The 13,075-nt window shown below is 38.2% G+C and overlaps 1 protein-coding gene across 2 annotated transcripts in view; it reads right to left on the reverse strand.

Moving 5' to 3' along the window:
• Positions 1–13,075, reverse strand: part of LOC6577914 — a 186,356-nt gene that overhangs the window by 80,158 nt on the left and 93,123 nt on the right. For both annotated transcript variants that reach the window (XM_015165898.3, XM_002003809.4), the window contains exon 3: positions 5,598–5,666. The gene's annotated coding sequence lies outside the window, so the exon portion shown is untranslated. The remainder of the gene's footprint in view (positions 1–5,597; positions 5,667–13,075) is intronic.

Consider the following 13,075-nt stretch of genomic DNA (forward strand, 5'->3'; position numbering starts at 1 on the left):
AATATCACAAAGCTCACACACATACATATAAGTATATAAATATATATAAATATATATATATAGATATGTGTGTACATTGGCACATACACACACATGATACGCTTAGGGGCTGGCAAATGTTTTGACTCTTCAAACTTTTCCTCAAGTTGCCTATTTGTTACACTTCATGTTGTTTGCTTGTCGCTGTGGTTGTTCGTTGATCGGGGGGCGTTCGCCTGCCACGCCCACACTCAATACGACAAATTTGGCATTGTTTTCGTTGCTCCAGCTCTATTGCCCCTCAGCACATTATACTCTAACGTTATTATTATGCTGCACAAAGTTGCCAATTTTGTTACGGGCTTTAAGCAAATTCCTTCTCATCCAAACTTTACAGCCCAGGCAGCTGCCTCAATTATATATATTTGAAATGGTTCTTGTTGCTTTCATTGTTGTTGTTGCTTATTAAAAACTTGCTAACGTTTGTGCAAAATGCTTTGCCATCAAATGCTGCAAATGTTTGCCTCAGCAAATGGCGTCTCAATTTTTGCTTTCGAATCGTGGCTAGAAAAAGTCAAAAAGTTGCTGCAGGTTGTAACTGACTGCGCAATACTCTGTTTGCAGCATGAGAATGGAATGTAAAAAGCATACAAAGTTGGATTGCTTAGAAAATGAAAATATATAATATTTGTCTCTCGGGCTCTATGCTCTAGACTCAAGGATCTATGCTCTAGGCTCTAGGCTCAAGGCTCTAGGCTCTAGGCGCTATGCTCTAGGCTATATGCTCAAGGCTCTAGACTCAAAGCACTATGCTCTATGCTCTAGACTCATGGATCTATGCTCTAGGCTCAAGGCACTATGCTCTAGGCTCTAGGCTTTTGACTCTAGGCTCTAGGCACTATGCTCTAGGGCCTAGAGGCACTATGCTCTAGGGCCTAGAGTCTAGGCTCTAGGCTCAACGCTCAAGGTTCTAGGTTCAAGGCTCTGGGCTCAAGGATCTATGCTCTAGACTCAAGGCTCAAGGTTCTAGGTTCAAGGTTCAAGGCTCTAGGCTCTAGGCACTATGCTTTAGGGCCTAGAGGCACTATGCTCTAGGGCCTAGAGTCTAGGCTCTAGGCTCAAGGCTCAAGGCTCAAGGTTCTATGTTCAAGGCTCTAGGCTCTAGGCATTATGCGCTTGACTCATCCTACATCCTCTTTTCCAGCACTTGCTTTAAATATCTTCGTCAAAAATTTGCTCAGATTTTGTTCTTTAATCAGGATTATTTACAACTAAGCTTTCAATCTTGTTCCTCTCTATGCTCCTAGCTTGCAGTTCCTCAACTTTAAACATTTTATTTAAAATCAATCTAACACTCTTTTATATACCAAATACAGTGTATAAAAGAAGCTCATGAAAATTCGCACAAAATTCACATAAATTCTGATGAATTTGTCTGTCAATCAATAAAGGTAACAGCCAAGCCACACGCAATTTCGTTGTGTGCTTTCTCGAAATTAAAAACAGAAATGGCAAAGAACGTGGCAAAAATAAAGTGAAACTGGCAGATATCCTGCAAGAAAAGTTAGATGTAAAAAACATAAATAAATAAAAAGATATAGAAATATAATAAAAATTAAAATAAATATAAATACCGATAAATAAATATTATAAAAAATTGTTTCTGAATGAAATAAGTTATATGAGCGAATATTAAGTATACGTAATATATACGTATATAAATATGAGAATCTGAGTATTTGCTAAGAATATCTAAATGTCTTCTTGACGACTCTCGCCTTGAACAAACTGTCTTTAAAATCCAACTCATGCCAGCCCGTCTACTTATAGAGGGTATAGAGGCTTTGGGTGCCGCTTGAAGCATCTATAATCAATAAAAAATTGCAGCTGACAGCTGTTGACAGGCGCAGGCTGAGACTTGGAGCCGTCTGACTTAGTCTGGCTTTGACGCACGCTTTTCTAATAATAATAATAAAAATACATGCTTTTCTGGCTTGGAATTTTATTTGGAAGCTCTTAAAAGCGCATAAATTCTTCAAATATAAAACAACAAAATACAGAGGAATAAAAAGAAATAAAATATACAAATATTTTTGCGCATATCATGTGGGCAAAGTTAATGTTGCGCCTAGTTTATTGCAGCACTAATTTGGATTAATTAATTTTGGCATTGATTTTGCACAAAAGCTGGCGAAATGTACGCTGGGGTCAGGTTCAAAAGGGTTTTATATGTCAGGTCATAAAGTCTAAGTGGGCACAGTGTATTACAAGAGAGTCGCGTGGTGAAGGACGTTGGCGGCCCACGCCAATGAAAATCTAATTTAGAGGAACACGCACACAAAGAAGCCCCAAGCAAAAAAGGAAATGATGGTGGGGGTGACCGTTAAGAGGGTTAGCTTCGGCTGCGTCGCATACACAAATGATACATGAGCTCATGGCAGCAGTAAAAGCTTCGGTTCGCCTTTCATTTGCGTTTAAAGACCCAAAAAGACTTCCGCCTGCAGTCGCCCTACAAATTAACATGGCCCCAATCTGTGATTCTCCCTACGTGTATGCGTGTATGTGGGTGTGTGTGCGTGTGTGCGTGTGTGTCCCGGCGAGCGCATGAATTATGACGAAGCCAGCTGCAGACTTAATGGAAAAAGCTCCACCACAGGCTCAGTCGGAGCCCAAGCGCACGCAAGGCGTAAATTAGAAAAAAGTAAATTTCCTATAGCATACTTATTTGGGAGCGCACGCTGCGTATGTGTAATAAGTTGTTGTTGTACGCCACCAGGCTTTCCAGCCCCACAGACACCAAATTGGACACGATCCCTGGCTCTGGATTTGCTTAGAAACTTCGCAGGGCCCCCACGAGTTTCTGCTTCTCTGGGCACTTTTAATTTTTGACACGTTCCGCAGAATAGCGAAACAAGAAGAGAATAAAACACGTGTTCTTTGACATTGAGCAAAACAGACAAGGCCTAACAACTGGCAAATACAATACAGCAAAGATATATGTATCTATATATAAATATATATACATTTCGTATATATGTATGTGCTTTATATATATTTTAAAATTCCAGTAGGCAGCGCGTATAATGAGTTTTCTGGTCGTAAATACATTCGCCAGCCCGTAGATACGCGTACACTCGCTTATAGAAGTATGCGCCCATAGGTGGGCTATAAAATTTGTTTAACACCAATGCGCCGCACGCACTCACGCCAATCAAATTTATTTCATTACATATACATGCACGAATGTATATGTATGTATATACAAAAATAAAATAAAAAGTAAATATATATTTTCTTATACTGTTGCGAGTTTTATGACAAAGCAGCGAATTAATGAAATTTTTGCAATAAATCATTGGGAAAACGAATAAAAACGTGCAGCGTATAAATGTATTACATATGACATATATATATACCTATATATATTTATTAGCTATAAATGTAAGAAATAAATATGAAAAAAAAAAGAATAAATAAATAAATAAACGAACATGTAAATATTATAAAGTTGTAAAAAGTCAACCTTAAAAATTAATGAACTCTTATTTCGTTAATTAAAAATATTCCTTAATATTTTTCCACATTGAGTCCCATGAAAATGGAGATCAGGACACAATGGGATAGCTGCATAATTAATTTGTATAATTTAAATGAGCTGGAACCCTAAAAAAGTAAAAATATCCCTGATCAGGGCGACGTCTGACCGTCCGTTCATCCCTTTGTGCCTCTGTCTGTATCTGTGAACCGCTCAGACTGAGTTTGTTTTACAAAAATTTCTAACATATATCGATAAAAACAACCTTTTAAAATCAATATATGTATAATAAATCAGTTTTAAATATTTGAGTCTTCAAATTTTGTATATAGATTCATCTGTATTTTATAGGACTTTAATTTTTGTTATATTAATTAAATAACAAAAATTTTATTTATATCGCATGAGCATTTCATCTAATTTTTCCCCCTCTACATAAATAATTTAAATATCTGCTTTATTTATCTATTTATTTGTTCTCATAGTCAGCGAATATTTATGCCAGAATTTTTTAGGATTGTTTTTAATATTTTTCATTTCTTAGACTCTTAGAGTCAAGTCAATTTGATTGCTATGACTGCAGTTGCTTTTCCCTATTGAGTACATTTTTATTTAATATATAATGCTACAATAGCAATCATTTATTTCAAAAATCCTTCTTTAACAGCTTACCAAAACTCATGTTGGATTTGGTTTCTTTCAACCCTTATAGTTCCTCGGGCATTCCTTTTCATAATTCAGCAATCAAACCCATAAATAAGCAAATAATCAATTTCTACAAAATGCCTCGTAAAATACCTTGAAAAATACCTTACAACAATTTCCTGCCATAAATTTTCTAATAATTCTTTTGCCTTGAACATATTTTCTGCCATTGCACACACTTTCCAAATTCTTTTCTGTGTAGTTTGCCAAAACATTCTCGCACTTATTTAACCAAACAGTCAAGCATAAGCCAGGGCAGACACCAGACACATTCCAAAACTCTTATGCCCAATGCCGCTCCCACACCCATTGCTATTCCCACTCCCATTGCAATTTCAATTCCTAGTCCGAAAATCCATTCGCAAGTCATATTTTCTGGTCACCAAGTGCGTTGACTGCACTTTTGGTGGGCGCGCATAAAACTTTCGCTGCGGCCCCTGTCCCAGCAACCACCACAGTCTCTAGGCGCCACTGAAAACAGTGAACTGTGCAAAAGTGGAACTAGTTCTGGAATATATCCCAAAACTGTTTCTCTCTCCCTAGCTCTGTCTCGTTCTCTCCTGCTCGCTTGTAATTCCGCTTGCATCCGTTTCTAAAAAGTTGTGACCAAATTCAAGTGGCTGGAGCCAGAGGCTTTTAGCTGACTTAACACCAGCGTGGAGGACATACACTCAAATATATTGTGCCATCTCCCTCTGACGCCGGTTCCAGCCCTTAGTAGCCTCATAAAGCTCGAGCTTAAGCATGTCGGTCCAAAAAAGGGTTTCCGGCTTTGACTTTGGCCAAAAAATTTGCACAAAAAGCGCCCACATGAAAATTGTGCGTATTTCTGCGCGTGTATGGGTGGGTGTTTGGGCGGTTGAGTGGGTCAAGAACAGAAGTTAACAATGGCGCTCTCGTGACTTTAAATAAAGAAATAACTTGTGCATAGTTCAAGTCAAACAATGCGCGACGCAGCGCCAAGAATTTAACATGGATACGCTTTTATATATTGCTCTATGGCTACGGTGTGGGCGTGGCCGTTGCCGTTGCCTTTCTAACAATGCGCGGCAGTCTTTGTACAAGTTTTGCATTTTTATTCTCTATTTTTATACTCTATTTCAGTCTTGTCTCCGTCCCTCTCTCTCTCTCTCCCGCTCTCAATTTTTTTTTTTTTTTTTTTTTTTGACAGGCAGCGCCAAAAGTTTAGCACTTAATATTTTCTTTACTTCTTAGCTTGTGTCTTTGGCTTCTTGTGATGGCCTTATTGGCCAGAGCCGTTAACGCTAGCTGGCTATAAAACATTGTTGTTCTTCATCTTTTGCTCATCTTCTTCTTCTTGTTCTACTTATTTATGGCTGCCACGCATTTTAGCTGCATTTCTTACTTATTTACGTACCTTGCACTTCCGCTACAGTTGCCTTCCGTGCCACGCATTTGTTTTTGCACCCAGCCAAAGGAAAACGCACTGCAATAGAGAAAGCATAATATATTTTTAATAAAGAGCTTTCCAGTAATGGATAGTGAATCGGAGTTGGAGTCTGTGTGTATTCGTGTGTATCCTGTGTGTGTGTGTGTGTGTGTGTGTGTGAGCGCGTGCTTTTTTCTGGTATTTGCTTTATCAATATTATGCCAGCTGCAATTTTACATTACAATTTTAAATGTATATTCAGGGAGACAGAGTTAAAATAAAATAAAAAAAAAATATTTTTAAAATATATTTTTCCTTATTCAAAAAGTACGAGCTTTTTATATTTACTTTTTTGACTATGATACTGAAGTCTATCTAATATTAATAATATTATCTAATATTAAGTATTATGGTTAAGTATTATGGCTATCACGTGTAAGTAGTTTTATTTTAACATTCTTCATAATTGAGTAAATTTTTATAAAAATATATATTTAAATTAATTTTTAATGTAATTTATATAAAATGAAATTAGAAGTATCATACATTTTAAATTATAATATTTAAAAAACTATTTTGATTAAAAATGCAAAATTAAAAATTAAATTGTATATTTATATTGTATATTGTATTACATTATTATTATATATTATATTATATTGTATATTTTTATTTTTTTCTGTTCTGGTTAATAAAGGTTTTTTATGATCAATAGAATATTTTTTATTTATTGCAATTTAAGCAAAAGTACATTCCTCTTATTCATAAAAGTTACTTGATATAAGCTTTGGTTTCCTGAACACGAAATTATAATTTTATAGTATTCTATTCTTTTTATACCCTGAACCCATTGAAAATGGGAAATCAGGGTATAATGGTTTCGTGAAAAAGTATGTAACGGACAGAAGGAGGCGTGGCAGACCCCACAAAGTATATATATTCTTGATCTTGATCGCGACGAGCTGAGTCGATATAGCACTGTCCGTCTGTCCGTCCGTATGAGTGCGTCGATCTCAGAAGTACCAAGGGCTAGAGAGCTGAAATTTGGCATGCATACTCGTGTGTATCATACGCAGTACGAGTTTGCTTTATTTTTTCGATAAATCATCCGATAACTTTTTTATCGAGAATAATCGAAAAATTGATTTTGTTATTTCAGCCTCATTGGAATACTATTAGACCTGGAGACTTCAGATTTACTGTGTATATACATATGAAGAATACAAACATTTTGTAATTTACAGATTTTGGATACCACGCCCCCTTCGCCACCAATTTGTAATTTGCATTTCATATACTAGAGACTTCTGCTTTGAAATGTACATACATTTGAACATTGTGATTAGGTTCTGAAAGTTTCATTAAGATTGTACGTCTAGAAATTAAATTATTCAACAAATAATTTAGTATAATATTGCCCGCATTGCAATGCATTGCAGCGCAGCCCAAGCGCATCGCGCCGTCAACAGAGCGCGTTCTTATACGTGCGTCTGGATGCATGTGTATGTACGTGTGCATAGAAGAAGTGCAGAGTGATTAGAATATCAGCTTGGAAGGTTCAGGGTATCTGCTAGTCGAGCAGTCTCGACTACAGCCTTCTTACTTGTTTTTATAGTCATATTATCAGCTGTTCCTTTATATAGTCATATGTTAAAAAATAATAAATAAAATTTATAAAATATTTGTTTTTTTTTTTATATATATATTCGATTCAGAGGTTTATTAGAGACTAAAACATACAAATGAATATATGCTGCAGCGCAGGCAGCCGAAAATGAACTTAAAGCATACACGAAAGAATCTCCGTTACAATTAACAGAACTTAACATGAGAATAATGTTAGACAAAGAAATAGACACAGCGGTGCTTACATACATAATTTTAACACTCCTTCTCAACGCGATGTCTATTTACAAAAATGTTTCATTTTAAACCTAACATTTCAGTAAATTTCTCATGTTTGACTTTACATAAATTCTTCGTCAATACATCTGCTTTCATTTCATCTGTGGGAATGTACTTTATATCAATAACTTTATTTTTGTACATTTCCCTTACAAAATGGTATTTTATTTCAATATGCTTGCTACGTGAATGATATTTAGCATCTTTAGCAAGGCATTGTGCGCTCTGATTATCACTGTAAATCAGAACCTTTGTCATCGGCCCGAGTCCCATTTCGTCGACCAGTTTTCTAACGTATACCGCCTCCTTGGCTGCTGTAGAAAGTGCCACGTACTCGGCCTCTGTGCTACTGAGGGCGACCAAATTCTGCTTCTTGGACTCCCAAGAGACTGCTGCTCCAGCAAGGTAGAATGACCAACCCGTAAACGACTTCCGATCGTTACTGTCGCCAGCCCAGTCCGCATCAACAAAACAGTGTATAGGCACACCCGTTTTGTTATAGTGTAGTCTCAACTCTGAGGTACCTTTTAGATATCTCAACACCCGCTTGGCAGCCACCTCATGCTCCTTGTGCGGATCTTCATTTCTCTGCGCCAGCTTAGCCACAGAGTGTATTATATCTGGCCGTGTAGTCAACGCCAAATACAATAACGAACCAATGAGCGATTGATAGCGTGTTTTATCCACCTGGCCGCAGTCAACATCATCGCACTTCGTCTGGAACCCAGTTTCCAACGGAGTCGCGCTTGGCTTGCAGTCTTGCATGCCGTAATCCTTCAGCAGATCTTCAATGTACTGCCTATGGCCTATGGAGAGACTACCAGTCTTGCCATCTCGCTCAATCTCCATCCCCAGAAAGTAGTGTAGCTCACCACCATCGACCACGTCGAATTTGCTTGATATGAGCTGCTTAATGTGGGCCACATCTTCTTCTCTGGTACATGCAAGTATAAAATCGTCAACATATACAACAATAATATTCAAATACCCTTTGATCTTGCTTGTATAAATGCACGGTTCACTTGCACATGGGACGAAACCAATCTCCAATAGAGTGCTCTCCAGCTTTTGGTTCCACTCCCGACCGCTCTGTTTCAAGCCGTACAACGACTTCTTCAGCTTCAGTACGCGCTTGGGATGAGTAGCGTCGACAAAGCCCTCTGGTTGTCGCATATACACGTCATCGTGTAGCTCGCTGTTCAGGTATGCTGCAGAAACACCCATCTGATGCAGATGCATCTCGTGCTCGACAGCCAACGCAATCACCAATCTGATTGAGGAGTAACGTGCCACTGGAGAGAACGTTCCCATGTAGTTAACTCCGTATTGCTGTCCGCACCCTTTTGCGACCAATCTAGCTTTAAATCGCTGAACGTTGCCATACTCATCACGCTTGGTGGTAAAAACCCATTTACAACCAATAGCCTTTTCGCCTGCTGGAAGATCGACCAGACTCCATGTCTCAGTGTTCTTCAGGCTATCATACTCCTTCTGCATCGCCGATCTCCAGTTTTCAGATTGCTCTGACTGAAATGCATCCCTAACACATGTGGGAACAACAACATTTCGAGCATCCAGTACATTCAGAACATTGTACTCTTTTCGTGGACGACCTGTACGCCCAGTGCGAACAATTCGTGGTCTCCCTGGACCTCTTTTACCTGTCACCTGCTCATCCTCAGCATCTTCTTCGTCACCACTTTGACACTGCCCATCAACTGTTGGACTTTGCTGCTGCTCATCAGGATCGTGACTTTCTTCATCTTGCTCGCAATCAACTTTTTCATCTGGCTCAAGGATTAGCACATCTGACTTACGAGATGATCCTTGATCGTGCTCCAATCCCGTCCTGAACTTGTGCTCTAAAAACACAACGTCTCGGGATAACACAACGCTTCTTTTGACAGGGTTGTACAGACGATAAGCTTTGGCAGTCTCAGAATAACCTACCAGCATATGCTGCTCGCCTTTTGCTGAAAACTTGTTTTTATGCTTTTTATTTAATACAATAGCCTCCATACCAAATACTTTTAAATGGGATACGCTCGGTTTTTTCCCATACCAATCCTCATATGGAGTTTTGCCAATCAAAGCCGCAGTTTCAGCCCTGTTGCGAAGATACGCAGCCGTCATTATCGCCTCGCCCCAAAAAGATTCACTAACTCCAGCATGCACCATCATACTTCGCGCCATTTCCACCAGTGTTCTGTTGGCGCGCTCCGCCACACCATTTTGTTGTGGAGTGTGGGGAACAGTTAGTTGTCTTTTTATACCATGGCTCGATAAGAACTTTTCAAATGTACCGCTCAGGTACTCACGGCCGTTGTCGCTTCTTATAGCCTTTATGCGTTTGCCAGTCTGATTTTCAGCCAACTTCTTAAAGTCTTTGAATTTCTCAAATACATCACTTTTATTCTTTAACATGTACACCGACATATAGCGCGATTTATCGTCAATAAACGTTGCAAAATAGCGCGCTCCACCTTGTGATGCCATACGCATGGGTCCACATATGTCTGTATGAACTAACGCTAGTAATTCTTTTGAGCGATTTTCTGACACTTTGGGAAACCTTTTCACGCAAATCTTACTTTTTGCACACGTTTCGCACACAAAGTCATTTGTATTACACACACTAGCCGGAAGTCCATGAACCATGCCCTGTTTGATCATTTTATTTAGGCTATCAAAATTCAGATGCCCGAACCGATCATGCCATTTCACCAATTGATTCACATTTGCATTTACATTAGCTGCAACTACTGTGTTCATGCTACTTTCAAACAAAAACAAATCATTATGTTTTTCTGCAACTAGCCAGTTTTCATTGTTACTGTCTTTAACAAACACTTTGTTTTTCACAAAAATTACTTTTAACCCTTTTTCAGTTGCCTTTGACACAGATATAAAGTTGCATTGTAAGTCTCTCGCATATAAAACGTCGCGCAATTCGATCGTATTATTTCTCCACTTAAGCAACACTGTCCCGCAACACTCGGTTTCTATGTAATTATCGTCTGCTAGTTTTATTTTCTCTTTGTGCTCACGCATATGTATAAACATTGATTTGTCCGCGCACAAATGAGCTGTAGCACCACTGTCCACGCACCAGACAGTTTTTGTCAACTGGATTTTTCTAGAAAAAGAGAACACCGAAAAAGCCTTTTTACCGCTCTTTTCGATCGCTTTTTCGCTCTCGTTGTGTTTAACACCCTTTTTCTCTTTTAAACTGCACTTCGCCGCGAAATGCCCGTTTTGCCCGCAAAGCCAACACTTCATGTCTTTCGGGTCTTTCTTTGTCTTGTTTCGTTTACCGTTTGTTGGACGCGACGAAAAAATTGTATTCTCACTTTTTTCACCCTCGTCGCTTACGTTGCGCCTCTCTCCTTCTTCCATCAATTTGATTTTTAGAGCGTTAAATGTAGGCAATGCGTCTCGTGTCTCGATAGCGACCACGAAATTGTCCAACCCTTCATGTAAACTTGCTAGTAATATTATTACAAGCATTTCATCAGCCACCTGCACTTGTATTTCTCTTAACTTTTCTACGACATTAGAAAAATTAGCCAAATGCTCACGAACACTGTCTGTAGCTGACATTTTCATATACAACAGTTGCTTGAACAACTGTACTTTACGCGCTGGTCCCGACGGCATATAAACCTCGGATAACTTTGTCCACGCTTCTCTCGCGGTTCCACAGTGCTTTATATAGTTTATCTCCGACGCTTTTACAGATAACAAAATGCTAGCTAGAGCCTTCTCATCTTTGCTATCAAACGACGCTTTCTGTTCCACGGTATCGTTCTCATTTTTCACTAACCGTCCACATGTCACCGACCACAAGTCAGAATGAATTAACAGACTTTTCATCTGCACTGACCACGAACTATAGTTTTCACTATCTAGTTTCTCAATTGCAAACATTGAACTCATTTTGCACACATTAGTTTGGCACACGCTTTAACTAATAAATCGAGTCTCGTATTTGATTTTTTCAATCACCAGCACAGCTTTCACTTTCCGCTGCCTGGGCCCATAACCTATTCGATTCAGAGGTTTATTAGAGACTAAAACATACAAATGAATATATGCTGCAGCGCAGGCAGCCGAAAATGAACTTAAAGCATACACGAAAGAATCTCCGTTACAATTAACAGAACTTAACATGAGAATAATGTTAGACAAAGAAATAGACACAGCGGTGCTTACATACATAATTTTAACAATATATTTGTCAATGAAGAAATTCAACGACTCCAAGCAAACATGTTCTATTAATTAAAATATTTCAAAGCATTTAATCATCCAACTTACCGAATAAAATGATTTATTTATGTCTAATATTCTATTCCCTCTGCATATGACTTGAACAATCTTCAATTAAGCTGCATTATCATAGATATATTTTTGCATAATTTAGTATCAAACATTACCAGATGCAGACACTTGCACACACACATACATATACAGAGACACAAGCATTTGTACGAATGCAATGCAATGCGGGTTCAACACATTGTCATAACTAACACAAACTTATTTATCCCCGGGGTCCGATTTATATTACTTCCCCGTTAGCCATGTGGCAGTGTTCTTTGCTCCTACCCCCTCCCGGCATTCGGCCCGGCCTGGTCCATTTTCAACAAATAGAGAATGCACAGTCGTTCTGTCGTAGGTTACAACTCCAAGGTCTGCGCTGTAAATTTATCAGTGTCAAAAATAATAGCGCGCCCGTTTTCGCTTTTAATAATTTCCCTCGGCAACGAGCCGAGTGCGAGCATTTGGAGCGGAAATTGCTGCTCGAGCAACGAGAAACGGCAATAGTAGAACAAGTCAGAGTGCTCGGATATTTCTTGCCTGATAGACCAATGGATACTCAGTGGGCTGTGAGTGAGTTGTTCTTATAGAGTATGATTATAGAAATATAATATTTTCACATAGAAGCTCAAGATTAACCTTCCAGTATAAATTGTAATTGATATTGAATAGATATTGGACTGCTGGAAAGACCTTAAAAAAAAAAAAAAAAAAAAAAAAAAAAAAAAAAAACTGTAAGTAAAATATATGATTCAAATTATAAAAATGCAAATTATGTATAATTAAAATTAAAAGGCATTAATGTAGAAATATGTCTTAATAGTACCATATACATATATAAATAAAACGATTAAGGGCCTCTCAGGACATTATATTACATTCAATATATTCGATTACTTAAATTTTAAAATATTATATATATACATATATGTAAATTGCAGTTTAAAATATTTTTAAAATATTTTCTCAGTGCAATCTAATGCAAATCAAAATATAATGTTATACGTCCATCACTTGCTTCGCTTCACTATTTATAGGGTATATTAATGTCAGCCAACGACATCAGTTGGGCATTAGAACAATGGTTCTGCCTTAGTGCATGCGCTGCAGGACAGAGCCACACCACATGCCACCTACACACACGCGCACACAGAAGCACTTACACACACACACACACACACACACACACACACCGGCACTCAGGCAAACATACACCCACACATGCATACATACATATCTGG

Source organism: Drosophila mojavensis, unplaced genomic scaffold (genome assembly GCF_018153725.1).
Source record: "Drosophila mojavensis isolate 15081-1352.22 unplaced genomic scaffold, ASM1815372v1 contig_49, whole genome shotgun sequence".
Lineage (NCBI taxonomy): Eukaryota > Metazoa > Arthropoda > Insecta > Diptera > Drosophilidae > Drosophila > Drosophila mojavensis.